The sequence below is a fragment of the Protomyctophum parallelum genome (genome assembly GCF_964188405.1).
Source record: "Protomyctophum parallelum genome assembly, chromosome: 18".
NCBI lineage: Eukaryota > Metazoa > Chordata > Actinopteri > Myctophiformes > Myctophidae > Protomyctophum > Protomyctophum parallelum.
This window is the reverse complement of record NC_139716.1, coordinates 16,286,856-16,302,138: the sequence shown is the minus strand read 5'-3', so window position 1 is coordinate 16,302,138 and position 15,283 is coordinate 16,286,856.

Below are 15,283 nucleotides of genomic sequence, written 5' to 3'. Positions count from 1 at the left end.
CGCATAGAGGATCATGTAGTTTTTAAAGGTCACTCACGTCATGTTCCAGCACCAAAGTCTCTGTGGCGCAACCGGTTAGCGCGTTCGGCTGTTAACCGAAAGGTTGGTGGTTCGAATCCACCCAGGGACGAACATCCTTTTTGCACAAAAACAACACGGTGAGATTTGGGGCCCTAAAGATGAATATTTAAAATTAAACTAGATATGGCTTCTTACACGGCGGCTGTGGCTCAGGAGGTAGAGCAGGTCGTCCCATGTCGAAGTGTCCTTGGGCAAGACACTGAACCCCAAATTGCTCCCGATGTGCTGGTTCATACCTTGCATGGCTTCCGCCGCAATCGGTGTATGAATGTGTGTGTAAATGGGTGAATGTAATGCACAATCTATGTAAAGCGCCTTGGATAAAGGCGCGATATAAATGCACCATTTACCATTTTTACTTGTATCTCAATGTCATCATATTCATACAGTTTGCGTAATGCAATCACATCTGTGGCCCTTTTAACTGGAGTCAGATTTAACAGTTTGTTCATGTGGGCATTAATTATTATCTTTGCACCCAAAACGACTGGTAAGCATTTGAATGGCATTGTCAATTTGTCATAATTCTGGTCCGATAAAGCCAATCCCGCGACTACATAGCCGCTGTGCCGTGTGACTTTAAATATGTGAATTTATCAGACTTACTGAGACTCGTGTTTTTGTCTATTGCTGTCTCAAATTGACTCCAAAAGCTTTGCCATTGACTCACATCTCCAGTGAACTGGTCAGTTTAGGCAGTTTGACGGACTGTTGTCTTGTCACTGTATTTCCCGAGGACGTGGATGCGATTTCTCCTTCCTCATTTCTCCTCAGAATATATGTACATCATGTATATATATGTACATAAATAATACAATAATAATACAATATAATAATAATACAATAATAAATAATACAATAATAAAAATATAATAGCAACAATTTTATTTACACATACACAGAAATGTTTGGGAACCAGTGATGTAGCCTATTATTTAAATTACACAATCTATTTTATCTTTCTGAATAAAATAATATCCAAATATGTGTCAGAAAAGAAGACATCAGAGATGTTTCTTTGGAGAATAAACATTTATTGATTGCCCCATATAAAAAATAAATCATACAAAATTATGATTTGGTCATAAAAATATACATTGGAGGGTGCTGCAGGGGGCTCCAGGTCACCATGCAAGGCTTCTCTTGCAGGGCACCACTCTGATGTCATCCCCGAATCTGATTTGATAAAAAAAAAGAGGCATCATTAGTTCAGAAGCAAGCTACAATGCACATCACAATTTGCGTCATGTCATCATGAGTAATTTAAACATGTTTGTTTGGCTTGTGTGTGTGTGTGTGTGTGTGTGTGTGTGTGTGTGTGTGTGTGTGTGTGTGTGTGTGTGTGTGTGTGTGTGTGTGTGTGTGTGTGTGTGTGTGTGTGTGTGTGTGTGTGTGTGTGTGTGTATCCGTGGATATGCACGGCTTTGGATACACTGACATGTCTTCCTTCTAACAATGCATTTCTTTCATTTGGATTCCAAGGGATTTTTCCCAAAAGTTGCGTAACTGACCTGACAGTGCCTGTTCCTCTCCGACGCTGATGTGCATCACTTCAAGTCTTCAATGTCCACAACTTCAGTTATGATATTTAGCGTGGTGACTTCTCCTTGCACCAGCCATCCAAATACACTTTCCAGTGCAACTAGTCCTTCATTCAGTCTCTCCATTTTTCCTGTGACCATTTCCAATATTGGTCTCCGCCAATTAGGACTCCTAATTCCACTGCATCCATCCCTATGATGGGTCTACCGTCTATCTGTATATGGGCATTCCTTTTGCTTTCAGTCCCTCATATCTTTCCGTTTGGCGCTTTAATCATAGAAGAGCACAACTTGGGTGTTTCCAATAAATGGACATCAATGTTTTGATTGTTCTTAATATTTCTCAAACGAGCCTTCACTTTCCTGCAGGTATAATTCTCTGGGGTGTTTTGGAACCAAACACATACATATTCAACCTATAACTGGCAGGTTAAGTGCTCTGGAAATATCCTCTTTAATGAAACTGCGGTTGCTACCCCCATCTAATAGGCACCTGGATACTTGGCTTTGCGTTGGTGCATCTATCCAAATGGTAGCTGTCTGCAGTAATACTGTTACTATTGTCAGAGTTGCTTGCTACACTACTAACTGCATCTGCGACTGCAACACTGTGGTCAGCCTGTCTGTCGTTGCCGTGGTCGGCGCGTCTATCATGCGCTGTATATTGACTGGCTGTTTGATTGCAAACTGTTTTGTGGTGTCTGCGCCCGCACTCTTCACAGTGAATGCCCTGCGTTCTACAATTACGCGCGACATGCCTGCCTACCAGACATACAAAACACCTGCCTTGTTTCCTCAGTGTTTCTCTTCTTAGTTCAACAGTCAGTTCAGTACAGTTCTTGGATTTGTGATTACCATTACAGAATATGCTTTTGAATCATCTCTGAAACTCGCAGCATGGAATGCAGCTGTCGAGGCAGCGCCGCCGCTGTAGGTTTTCCTTTTTTCCGTTCTTTTCTCCCAGTTGCGCTCTGAGCGTTCTCTTGATTCTCTTTCTGGGGGGTCATGCGTTCCTTGGGTAAGGCCGTTCTCTCACGGCTCTCCACTTTTTTTTTTTTTTTTTTACAAATGACATTAAGTTTTTTACACTGAACGTATTGTTCTTTCCATGTTTGACGAGTGAACCCTAATGTGATTTGCTCATGTCATCATGAGTAATTAGTGTGGTTGCCCGAATGGGCAACCAGACTCTTGTAACTGTGACACTTTATTAGTGTGGTTGCCTGAAGGCAACCATACTATTGTTTATTGTTTTAGTGACCTTTTATTCTTCTTATAGATAAACTTTATTTTGTCGCGTTATACCTCCCACAGTCATGGTGGCGCTATAACAGCCAACTTTACGTTTTGGGGTATAACTCTTGAACCGTAGGTCGTAAAATCAAAATGTTTTTTTCCCTGGATTTCTTGGGTCATGACGCATCTCCCCATATAGGCCACGCCCATTTCCGTCTAGAACGAATTTGCAGCAAATTAGCATTTTCTTCAAAACACACTTTTTGCTCCTCCTCCTACAGATTTTGTCCAAATCTCACAGAAATCGGTACACATGATCTCGGGATCTATCCGATGAAAACAGCACAGTCAGAATTTCGATATTCCATATCGTTCGTCCGTAATCAGCTTCCAAAGTTAGTGGGAGGGGCCTATTTTACAAAAAAATTCACAAATCACGAACGGAAAGTCCAATCCTCCCCAAATTTGAATCACATGTTTAGGATGGACTAATCAACACAGAGCCAAAAGCAATTCCATTTCCATCCATAGGGGGCGCTACAATTGCAAAAACAATTACCCGTTTGTTGCAAAAACACGATTTGGGGGGGGGAAATCCCCTTTGAATGACTTATGCATGATCACAAAGGATGACTTGACATTGTAATTGGCTGGTATAATTACTGGGAGGGGCCTATATCAGCCAACCTATCCGATTTCAACAGCACAGTCAGAATTTAGATCTTCTGTATCGTTCGGTCGTAATCGTCTTCCCAAGTTAGTGGGAGGGGCCTATTTTACAAAAAAAGCCACAATTCACGCACGGAATGTCCGATCCATCCCAAATTTGAATCACATGTCGAGGGTGGTTTCATCAACGCAGAGACAAAAGCGATTCCATTTTCGACGGGTGCGATGTGGGCAACCACACTTTGCAATTTCCCAGAATTGCCTCTTTCTAGTTAGTGTGGTTGCCTGAAGGCAACCATACTATTGTTTTTGTGACCTTTTATTATTATTAGTGTGGTTGCCTGAAGGCAACCATACTATTGTTTTAGTGACCTTTTATTCTTCTTATAGATAAACTTTATTTTGTCGCGTTATACCTCCCACAGTTTTTGTCGCACGCACTCGAGCCATATGTCAAAACGACGGGCTACATCGGGAATCGTGTGCGTGTATTTTGCTAAGACATTTGTTGAATAGTTTAATTGATATGAATTAATTAGTGCATTAAATTGCCCCATAGACATGAATGGGAAAATGCAAAGACTCACTTTCAAGTATTTTTTCCTCTGAGACCGTAAGGGCTATACATACAAGACTTGGAGGAGAGATTCATAATAATTACTAAAATTAATTACCTTAGAAGTATATCGGTCGGCCTCATGGTGGCGCTATAACAGCCAACTTTACGTTTTGGGGTATAACTCTTGAACCGTAGGTCGTAAAATCAAAATGTTTTTTTCCCTGGATTTCTTGGGTCATGACGCATCTCCCCATATAGGCCACGCCCATTTCCGTCTAGAACGAATTTGCAGCAAATTAGCATTTTCTTCAAAACACACTTTTTGCTCCTCCTCCTACAGATTTTGTCCAAATCTCACAGAAATCGGTACACATGATCTCGGGATCTATCCGATGAAAACAGCACAGTCAGAATTTCGATATTCCATATCGTTCGTCCGTAATCAGCTTCCAAAGTTAGTGGGAGGGGCCTATTTTACAAAAAAATGCACAAATCACGAACGGAAAGTCCAATCCTCCCCAAATTTGAATCACATGTTTAGGATGGACTAATCAACACAGAGCCAAAAGCAATTCCATTTCCATCCATAGGGGGCGCTACAATTGCAAAAACAATTACCCGTTTGTTGCAAAAACACGATTTGGGGGGGGGAATCCCCTTTGAATGACTTACGCATGATCACAAAGGGTGACTTGACATTGTAATTGGCTGGCAAAATTACTGGGAGGGGCCTATACCCCTTTGTTGCAAAAACATGATTTTGGGGGGGAAATCCTCTTTGAATGACTTATGCATGATCACAAAGGATGACTTGACATTGTAATTGGCTGGTATAATTACTGGGAGGGGCCTATATCAGCCAACCTATCCGATTTCAACAGCACAGTCAGAATTTAGATCTTCTGTATCGTTCGGTCGTAATCGTCTTCCCAAGTTAGTGGGAGGGGCCTATTTTACAAAAAAAGCCACAATTCACGCACGGAATGTCCGATCCATCCCAAATTTGAATCACATGTCGAGGGTGGTTTCATCAACGCAGAGACAAAAGCGATTCCATTTTCGACGGGTGCGATGTGGGCAACCACACTTTGCAATTTCCCAGAATTGCCTCTTTCTAGTTCTTCTTTTTATTATAGATAAACTTTATTTTGCCGCATTATACCTCCCACAGTTTTTGTCGCACGCACTTGAGCCATATGTCAAAACGACGGGCTACATCGGGAATCGTGTGCGTGTATTGGGATAAGACATTTGTTGGATAGTTTAATTGATATAAATTAATTAGTGCATTAAATTTCCCCATAGACATGAATGGGAAAATGCAAAAACTCACTTTCAAGTATTCTTTCCTCTGAGACCGTAAGGGCTATACTTACAAGACTTGGAGGAGAGATTCATAATAATTACTAAAATTAATTACCTTAGAAGTATATCGGTCGGCCTCATGGTGGCGCTATAACAGCCAACTTTACATTTTTGGGTATAACTCTTGAACCGTAGGTCGTAAAATCAAAATATTTTTTTCCCTGGATTCCTTGGGTCATGACGCATCTCCCCATATAGGCCACGCCCATTTCCGTCTAGAACGAATTTGCAGCAAATTAGCCTTTTCTTCAAAACACACTTTTTGCTCCTCCTCCTACAGATTTTGTCCAAATCTCACAGAAATCGGTACACATGATCTCGGGACCTATCCGATGAAAACAGCACAGTCAGAATTTCGATATTCCATATCGTTCGTCCGTAATCAGCTTCCAAAGTTAGTGGGAGGGGCCTATTTTACAAAAAAATGCACAAATCACGAGCGGAAAGTCCAATCCTCCCCAAATTTGAATCACATGTTTAGGATGGCCTAATCAACACAGAGCCAAAAGCAATTCCATTTCAATCCATAGGGGGCGCTACAATTGCAAAAACAATGACCCGTTTGTTGCAAAAACACGATTTTGGGGGGGAAATCCCCTTTGAATGACTTACGCATGATCACAAAGGGTGACTTGACATTGTAATTGGCTGGCAAAATTACTGGGAGGGGCCTATACCCCTTTGTTGGAAAAACATGATTTTGGGGGGGAAATCCTCTTTGAATGACTTATGCATGATCACAAAGGATGACTTGACATTGTAATTGGCTGGTATAATTACTGGGAGGGGCCTATATCAGCCAACCTATCCGATTAAAACAGCACAGTCAGAATTTAGATCTTCTGTATCGTTCGGTCGTAATCGTCTTCCCAAGTTAGTGGGAGGGGCCTATTTTACAAAAAACGCCACAATTCACGCACGGAATGTCCGATCCATCCCAAATCTGAATCACATGTCGAGGGTGGATTCATCAACGCAGAGCCAAAAGCGATTCCATTTTCGACGGGTGCGATGTGGGCAACCACACTTTGCAATTTCCCAGAATTGCCTCTTTCTAGTTAGTGTGGTTGCCTGAAGGCAACCATACTATTGTTTTTGTGACCTTTTATTGTGGGCTCGCCACAGCGAGCACACAATAGATATTGCCAGCCTATATTTATTCGTTATTCTTTATTCCACCCTTTTTTTTGGCACCTAACTACTTCCGCATACTTTATGCTAGAAATTTAATTCAAACTTCAAACTGTTCAGCTCTTTGCAGTGATGTGTGCTTGTATTTTTATTTTTACAAAGTTTTATACTTTTTATACTTTTTAACTTTTTAACTTTTTTTTACATTCTTTATAATGAGAGTCGATGGAAGAAAGGTCCCATTTTTCACAGTTAACTTTTTTGAGCTCTTATTACTCCGTCATACTTTCACTTTGAAACTTCATTCAAACTTTATAATGTTCATCTATCTTTGAACTTTCATTGGTGAAAAAGTTGTTTTGAAAAAGTTTATACTTTTTAAAATATTTAACTTTATTTATAGTTTTTTCCTCCCATTGACAATGTATGGGATTTATCTCTAAATCAACCTCACTTTTGCAGCCTCATTACTCTGGCATACTTTGTCGTAGAAACGTGATTTAAACTTTAGAAAGCTCACACGACTCTGGACTTTTTCGTGGTTCAAACCGTATTCGAATACGTTAAAAGTTTTTTCCGAAATCGCAGTTCAATCGCAGGCCGTTTCGCCTAATTAGTGCCAAGTTAGAGTGCAGGGCTTCTTTCACTAGAGTGCGGGAAGTGAAAATCTTTCCTTGAAAATTTACCAAACAAATTGCCGTCCCGGCCAAAATATTCACTTTACACGCATGTCCTTTGGTCATTTTGTAGCCACACATGTCCTCTTTCACACAATGTGACCACCAAAACACAGAGACATACAGAATGTGAACTACGGCCTTTTAAGTGACACAAATACAGTCAATCTGCTCATTGACCTCCATTGTAAAATCCTTACGAGGAAATTATCGCGATGACAATTCTTAACTCGCTCTTATAACCACATTTTCGATCGTACCAACACCACAATCGCACATGGTGTACCTCAATATCTCAGGCCACTCACAGCGAAAAAATTATTTGCATTCGACTTTTACTTTTTGCGATAGAGCAATTTGTTCGGGCATAGTTTCCCCCCATTCAGAACCATTGTAAAATAAGAGATCAAGTTGCGCGCCACTTGTTTGTCTTTTACACTTCCACAGCTGAGACATATAAGGGCTTAATTACAGGGCTGAAATTAAAGTTACAAGATCTCAATGAGTTGCTCTGCGATACCTTGTGGGCTTGTAGGTCTGCTATTTGTGCAATTGGATGGCCTTTACACAGCTTTACACATGCACGCACGCACACACACACCCTGTCTTCCTATTGGCTGGCCTTTACACAGCTCTCGCAAGTGCACGCACGCACGCACGCACGCACGCACGCACGCACGCACACACACACACGTTTATAAAAAAAAATTAAAAAAAAAAATTAAAAAAAATAAAAAAATTAAAAAAAATTAAAAAAAATAAAAAAAATAAAAAAACTTAAAAAAAAATTAAAGAAATTAAAAAAAATTAAAAAAAAATTAAAACAAATTAAACAAATTAAAAAAAATGAAAAAATTGAAAAAAAATGAAAAAAATTAAAAAAAATGAAAAAAATGAAAAAAATGAAAAAAATTAAAAAAATGAAAACTTAAAAATATTTTTTTTTTCTTTTTTACTTAAAAAGAAAAAACTTCAATTTTTTAGATTTTTCTTTTTTTTTTTTACATTTAAAGAAAAACTTTAAAAACACTTCTACAACTTCCACATACTTTATTCTGCTTAAACTATAGTTTTTACACATTTTCATACTTTTTTTAACTTTTACTTCAGCTTTAATGCATTTTCTACTTTTCTTTACAATATGCTACAGTCCCGAAATTTTGATTATAGATTTAGAACACCAATGGTAACACCATTACTCCGGTCCCCGAGTTTCAAACTTGACACGGCAATAACTTTATACAAAGCATTTTACGCGAGCCCACGCAGTTTCTACAGGAACTGCTTTCTAGTTATTATTAATAATGTTATTATTATAGATAAACTTTATTTTGTCCCGTTATACCTCCCACAGTTTTTGTCGCGCGCACTCGAGCCATATGTCAAAACGACGGGCTACATCGGGAATCGTGTGCGTGTATTGGGATAAGACATTTGTTGGATAGTTTAATTGATATGAATTAATTAGTGCATTAAATTTCCCCATAGACATGAATGGGAAAATGCAAAAACTCACTTTCAAGTATTTTTTCCTCTGAGACCGTAAGGGCTATACTTACAAGACTTGGAGGAGAGATTCATAATAATTACTAAAATTAATTACCTTAGAAGTATAACGTTCTGCCTCATGGTGGCGCTATAACAGCCAACTTTACCTTTTGGGGTATAACTCTTGAACCGTAGGTCGTAAAATCAAAAATATTTTTTCCCTGGATTCCTTGGGTCATGACGCATCTCCCCATATAGGCCCCGCCCATTTGCGTCTAGATAGATTTCCCGCCATTTTGAATTTTGTTCAAAACACACTTTTTGCTCCTCCTCCTACAGATTTTGTCCAAATTTCACAAGAATCGGTACACATGATCTCCGGACCTATCCGATTAAAACAGCACAGTCACAATTTAGATCTTCTGTATCGTTCGGCCGTAATCGTCTTCCGAAGTTAGTGGGAGGGGCCTACTTTACAAAACACGCCACAATTCACGCACGGAATGTCCGATCCATCCCGAATCTGAATCACATGTCGAGGGTGGCTTAATCAACGCAGAGCCAAAAGCGATTCCATTTTCGACGGGTGCGATGTGGGCAACCACACTTTGCAATTTCCCGGAATTGCCTCTTTCTAGTGTTATTAGTGTGGTTGCCCGAATGGGCAACCAGACTCTTGTAACTGTGACACTTTATTATTATTATTATTATTTTTTTTTCACTGGAGTAGTCTTTATTTTGACGCTTTATACCTCCCACACTGTACGCTGTACGCACTTGAGCCATATGTCAAATTGACCGGAAAAATCGGGAATCGTGTGCGTGTATTTTGTTAAGAGAAATGTTGTATAGTTTAATTGATATGAATTTATTAGTGAATTAAATTTCCCCATTGACATGAATGGGAAAAGGCAAAAATTCACATAAAAGTATTTGTTCCTCGGAGACTGTAATCACTATAGTTACAAAACTGTTAGGGATATTTCTTAATTATCACTAAAATTAATTAAAATTATAATTTTATAGGTCGGCCTCATGGTGGCGCTATAACAGCCCACTTTACCTTTTGGCTTATAACTCTTGAACCGTAGGTCGTAAAATCAAAATTATTTTTTCCCTGGATTCCTTGGGTCATGACGCATCTCCCCATATAGTCCCCACGCCCATTTCCGCCATGATAGATTTTCCGCCATTTTGAATTTTGTCCAAAACACACTTTTTGCTTTTCCTCCTACAGATTTCGTTCAAATCTCACAGAAATCGGCACACGTGATCTCTGGACCCATCCAATTAAAACTGAGCCGCAGAATTTTGAAAGTGCGTATCGTTCGGCCGTAATCGTCTTCCGAAGTTAGTAGGAGGGGCCTATATCACAAAAATGCCATAAATCATGAACGGAATGTCCAATCCATCCCAAATTTCAATCACATGTCCGGGGTGGTTCAATCAACCAAGTTCTAAAAGCAATTCCATTTTCATCCATAGGGGGCGCCGCAAATGCGAGAAATGTAACCGTTTGTCGCAAAAACATGAATTTCGGGGGTTAAATCCCCTCCGAATGACTTACGCATGATCTAAGGTGTGACTTGAAATTGTAATTGGCTGGCAATACTAGTGGGAGGGGCATATGTAAGCCACTGCGGCAACCACACTCTGCAATTTTTTTAAATTGCGAATTTTCTAGTTTGTTAGTGTGGTCTTTATTAGTAGTCTTTATTTTGACGCTTTATACCTCCCACACTGTACGCTGTACGCACTTGAGCCATATGTCAAATTGACCGGAAAAATCGGGAATCGTGTGCTTGTATTTTGTTAAGAGAAATGTTGTATAGTTTAATTGATATGAATTTATTAGTGAATTAAATTTCCCCATTGACATGAATGGGAAAAGGCAAAAATTCACATAAAAGTATTTGTTCGTCGGAGACTGTAATCACTATAGTTACAAAACTTTTAGGGATAATTCAACATTATCCCTAAAATTATTTAACCCTAAAATTTTATCGGTCGGCCTCATGGTGGCGCTATAACAGCCCACTTTACCTTTTGGCTTATAACTCTTGAACCGTAGGTCGTAAAATCAAATTTATTTTTTCCCTGGATTCCTTGGGTCATGACGCATCTCCCCATATAGGCCACGCCCATTTCCGCCATGATAGATTTTCCGCCATTTTGAATTTTGTCCAAAACACACTTTTTGCTTTTCCTCCTACAGATTTCGTTCAAATCTCACAGAAATCGGCACACGTGATCTCTGGACCCATCCAATTAAAACTGAGCCGCAGAATTTTGAAAGTGCGTATCGTTCGGCCGTAATCGTCTTCCGAAGTTAGTAGGAGGGGCCTATATCACAAAAAATGCCATAAATCACGAACGGAATGTCCAATCCATCCCAAATTTCAATCACAGGTCCGGGGTGGTTCAATCAACCAAGTTCTAAAATTCCAATTCCATTTTCATCCATAGGGGGCGCCGCAAATGCGAGAAATGTAACCGTTTGTCGCAAAAACATGAATTTCGGGGGTTAAATCCCCTCCGAATGACTTACGCATGATCTAAGGTGTGACTTGAAATTGTAATTGGCTGGCAATACTAGTGGGAGGGGCATATGTAAGCCACTGCGGCAACCACACTCTGCAATTTTTTTAAATTGCGAATTTTCTAGTTTGTTAGTGTGGTCTTTATTAGTAGTCTTTATTTTGACGCTTTATACCTCCCACACTGTACGCTGTACGCACTTGAGCCATATGTCAAATTGACCGGAAAAATCGGGAATCGTGTGCTTGTATTTTGTTAAGAGAAATGTTGTATAGTTTAATTGATATGAATTTATTAGTGAATTAAATTTCCCCATTGACATGAATGGGAAAAGGCAAAAATTCACATAAAAGTATTTGTTCGTCGGAGACTGTAATCACTATAGTTACAAAACTTTTAGGGATAATTCAACATTATCCCTAAAATTATTTAACCCTAAAATTTTATCGGTCGGCCTCATGGTGGCGCTATAACAGCCCACTTTACCTTTTGGCTTATAACTCTTGAACCGTAGGTCGTAAAATCAAATTTATTTTTTCCCTGGATTCCTTGGGTCATGACGCATCTCCCCATATAGGCCACGCCCATTTCCGCCATGATAGATTTTCCGCCATTTTGAATTTTGTCCAAAACACACTTTTTGCTTTTCCTCCTACAGATTTCGTTCAAATCTCACAGAAATCGGCACACGTGATCTCTGGACCCATCCAATTAAAACTGAGCCGCAGAATTTTGAAAGTGCGTATCGTTCGGCCGTAATCGTCTTCCGAAGTTAGTAGGAGGGGCCTATATCACAAAAAATGCCATAAATCACGAACGGAATGTCCAATCCATCCCAAATTTCAATCACAGGTCCGGGGTGGTTCAATCAACCAAGTTCTAAAATTCCAATTCCATTTTCATCCATAGGGGGCGCCGCAAATGCGAGAAATGTAACCGTTTGTCGCAAAAACATGAATTTCGGGGGTTAAATCCCCTCCGAATGACTTACGCATGATCTAAGGTGTGACTTGAAATTGTAATTGGCTGGCAATACTAGTGGGAGGGGCATATGTAAGCCACTGCGGCAACCACACTCTGCAATTTTTTTAAATTGCGAATTTTCTAGTTTGTTAGTGTGGTCTTTATTAGTAGTCTTTATTTTGACGCTTTATACCTCCCACACTGTACGCTGTACGCACTTGAGCCATATGTCAAATTGACCGGAAAAATCGGGAATCGTGTGCTTGTATTTTGTTAAGAGAAATGTTGTATAGTTTAATTGATATGAATTTATTAGTGAATTAAATTTCCCCATTGACATGAATGGGAAAAGGCAAAAATTCACATAAAAGTATTTGTTCGTCGGAGACTGTAATCACTATAGTTACAAAACTTTTAGGGATAATTCAACATTATCCCTAAAATTATTTAACCCTAAAATTTTATCGGTCGGCCTCATGGTGGCGCTATAACAGCCCACTTTACCTTTTGGCTTATAACTCTTGAACCGTAGGTCGTAAAATCAAATTTATTTTTTCCCTGGATTCCTTGGGTCATGACGCATCTCCCCATATAGGCCACGCCCATTTCCGCCATGATAGATTTTCCGCCATTTTGAATTTTGTCCAAAACACACTTTTTGCTTTTCCTCCTACAGATTTCGTTCAAATCTCACAGAAATCGGCACACGTGATCTCTGGACCCATCCAATTAAAACTGAGCCGCAGAATTTTGAAAGTGCGTATCGTTCGGCCGTAATCGTCTTCCGAAGTTAGTAGGAGGGGCCTATATCACAAAAAATGCCATAAATCACGAACGGAATGTCCAATCCATCCCAAATTTCAATCACAGGTCCGGGGTGGTTCAATCAACCAAGTTCTAAAATTCCAATTCCATTTTCATCCATAGGGGGCGCCGCAAATGCGAGAAATGTAACCGTTTGTCGCAAAAACATGAATTTCGGGGGTTAAATCCCCTCCGAATGACTTACGCATGATCTAAGGTGTGACTTGAAATTGTAATTGGCTGGCAATACTAGTGGGAGGGGCATATGTAAGCCACTGCGGCAACCACACTCTGCAATTTTTTTAAATTGCGAATTTTCTAGTTTGTTAGTGTGGTCTTTATTAGTAGTCTTTATTTTGACGCTTTATACCTCCCACACTGTACGCTGTACGCACTTGAGCCATATGTCAAATTGACCGGAAAAATCGGGAATCGTGTGCTTGTATTTTGTTAAGAGAAATGTTGTATAGTTTAATTGATATGAATTTATTAGTGAATTAAATTTCCCCATTGACATGAATGGGAAAAGGCAAAAATTCACATAAAAGTATTTGTTCGTCGGAGACTGTAATCACTATAGTTACAAAACTTTTAGGGATAATTCAACATTATCCCTAAAATTATTTAACCCTAAAATTTTATCGGTCGGCCTCATGGTGGCGCTATAACAGCCCACTTTACCTTTTGGCTTATAACTCTTGAACCGTAGGTCGTAAAATCAAATTTATTTTTTCCCTGGATTCCTTGGGTCATGACGCATCTCCCCATATAGGCCACGCCCATTTCCGCCATGATAGATTTTCCGCCATTTTGAATTTTGTCCAAAACACACTTTTTGCTTTTCCTCCTACAGATTTCGTTCAAATCTCACAGAAATCGGCACACGTGATCTCTGGACCCATCCAATTAAAACTGAGCCGCAGAATTTTGAAAGTGCGTATCGTTCGGCCGTAATCGTCTTCCGAAGTTAGTAGGAGGGGCCTATATCACAAAAAATGCCATAAATCACGAACGGAATGTCCAATCCATCCCAAATTTCAATCACAGGTCCGGGGTGGTTCAATCAACCAAGTTCTAAAATTCCAATTCCATTTTCATCCATAGGGGGCGCCGCAAATGCGAGAAATGTAACCGTTTGTCGCAAAAACATGAATTTCGGGGGTTAAATCCCCTCCGAATTACTTATGCATGATCTAAGGCGTGACTTGAAATTGTAATTGGCTGGCAATACTAGTGGGAGGGGCATATGTAAGCCACTGCGGCAACCACACTCTGCAATTTTTTAATTCATTTCTGCATCTCTTAGGGCCCATTTAACCATATAATGCATTTGGATGGCAAAAAATGGCAGATCTGCAAGTTCAGTGCTGTGAGTTTGCATATCTGCTATTTTCCAGCATAGGACCGTTGCACAGTGAAGTATAAACAAGGCTAAAAGAGCTGCTGTTTTCAAATCGCTAAAAGGGCTGAATTAAGTGGTTAATGTACGCTTTGCAATAATAATCAAAGTAGCTATAGTAACTATATTAACGTGAGATTTGCATCACATTATTGCAAGCCACTGAAGCCAGACTGGCTGATGTGCAATGCTTTGTACGTATTTGTACTTTGAGTATTTCCAATTTCCAATTATTTTACTTCTGCTCCACTAGGCCTACATCTCAGAGCCAAAATGTGCACATCTACATATTGCAGTATTGATCCTACTTAAAAGGATCCCTGGCTAATAAGACAAATATGCCTTAAAGCATTATACTTGCCCTCTATAACTAAAAATAAAGAAATAAAAACACCTTAAATATTTTATTTCTTTAATAATTAGAGAATCTTTCACTCAATAGGAACGGCTCCCATCGTAATTTGATTGATTGATTGAAGTATGGGCCGTGTGGGCATATGACATCGTCAACTTGGAGTAGGAGCAGTTCCTATTGAGTGAAAGATTCTCTATTTATGAAATAAATAAAATATTGAAGGTGTTTTAATTTATAATGTTTTTGTTGTAGAGGGCACGGGCCACGGGCACGTATAATATTTGGCTTATTTGTCTTATTAGCCAGGGATCCTTTTAAGTAAAACATGTGAATACTTTTTTCCACCACACTGCCCATTCTACATATACTGTGAAATAAAATCAATCAATCAGTCAATCTCCTCCACGCACCTGTGTCGCCCTTTAAATGCAGTCTCGTGTTGGTGACGTGATTCTGCTCCTCTATCTGTATCAGCTG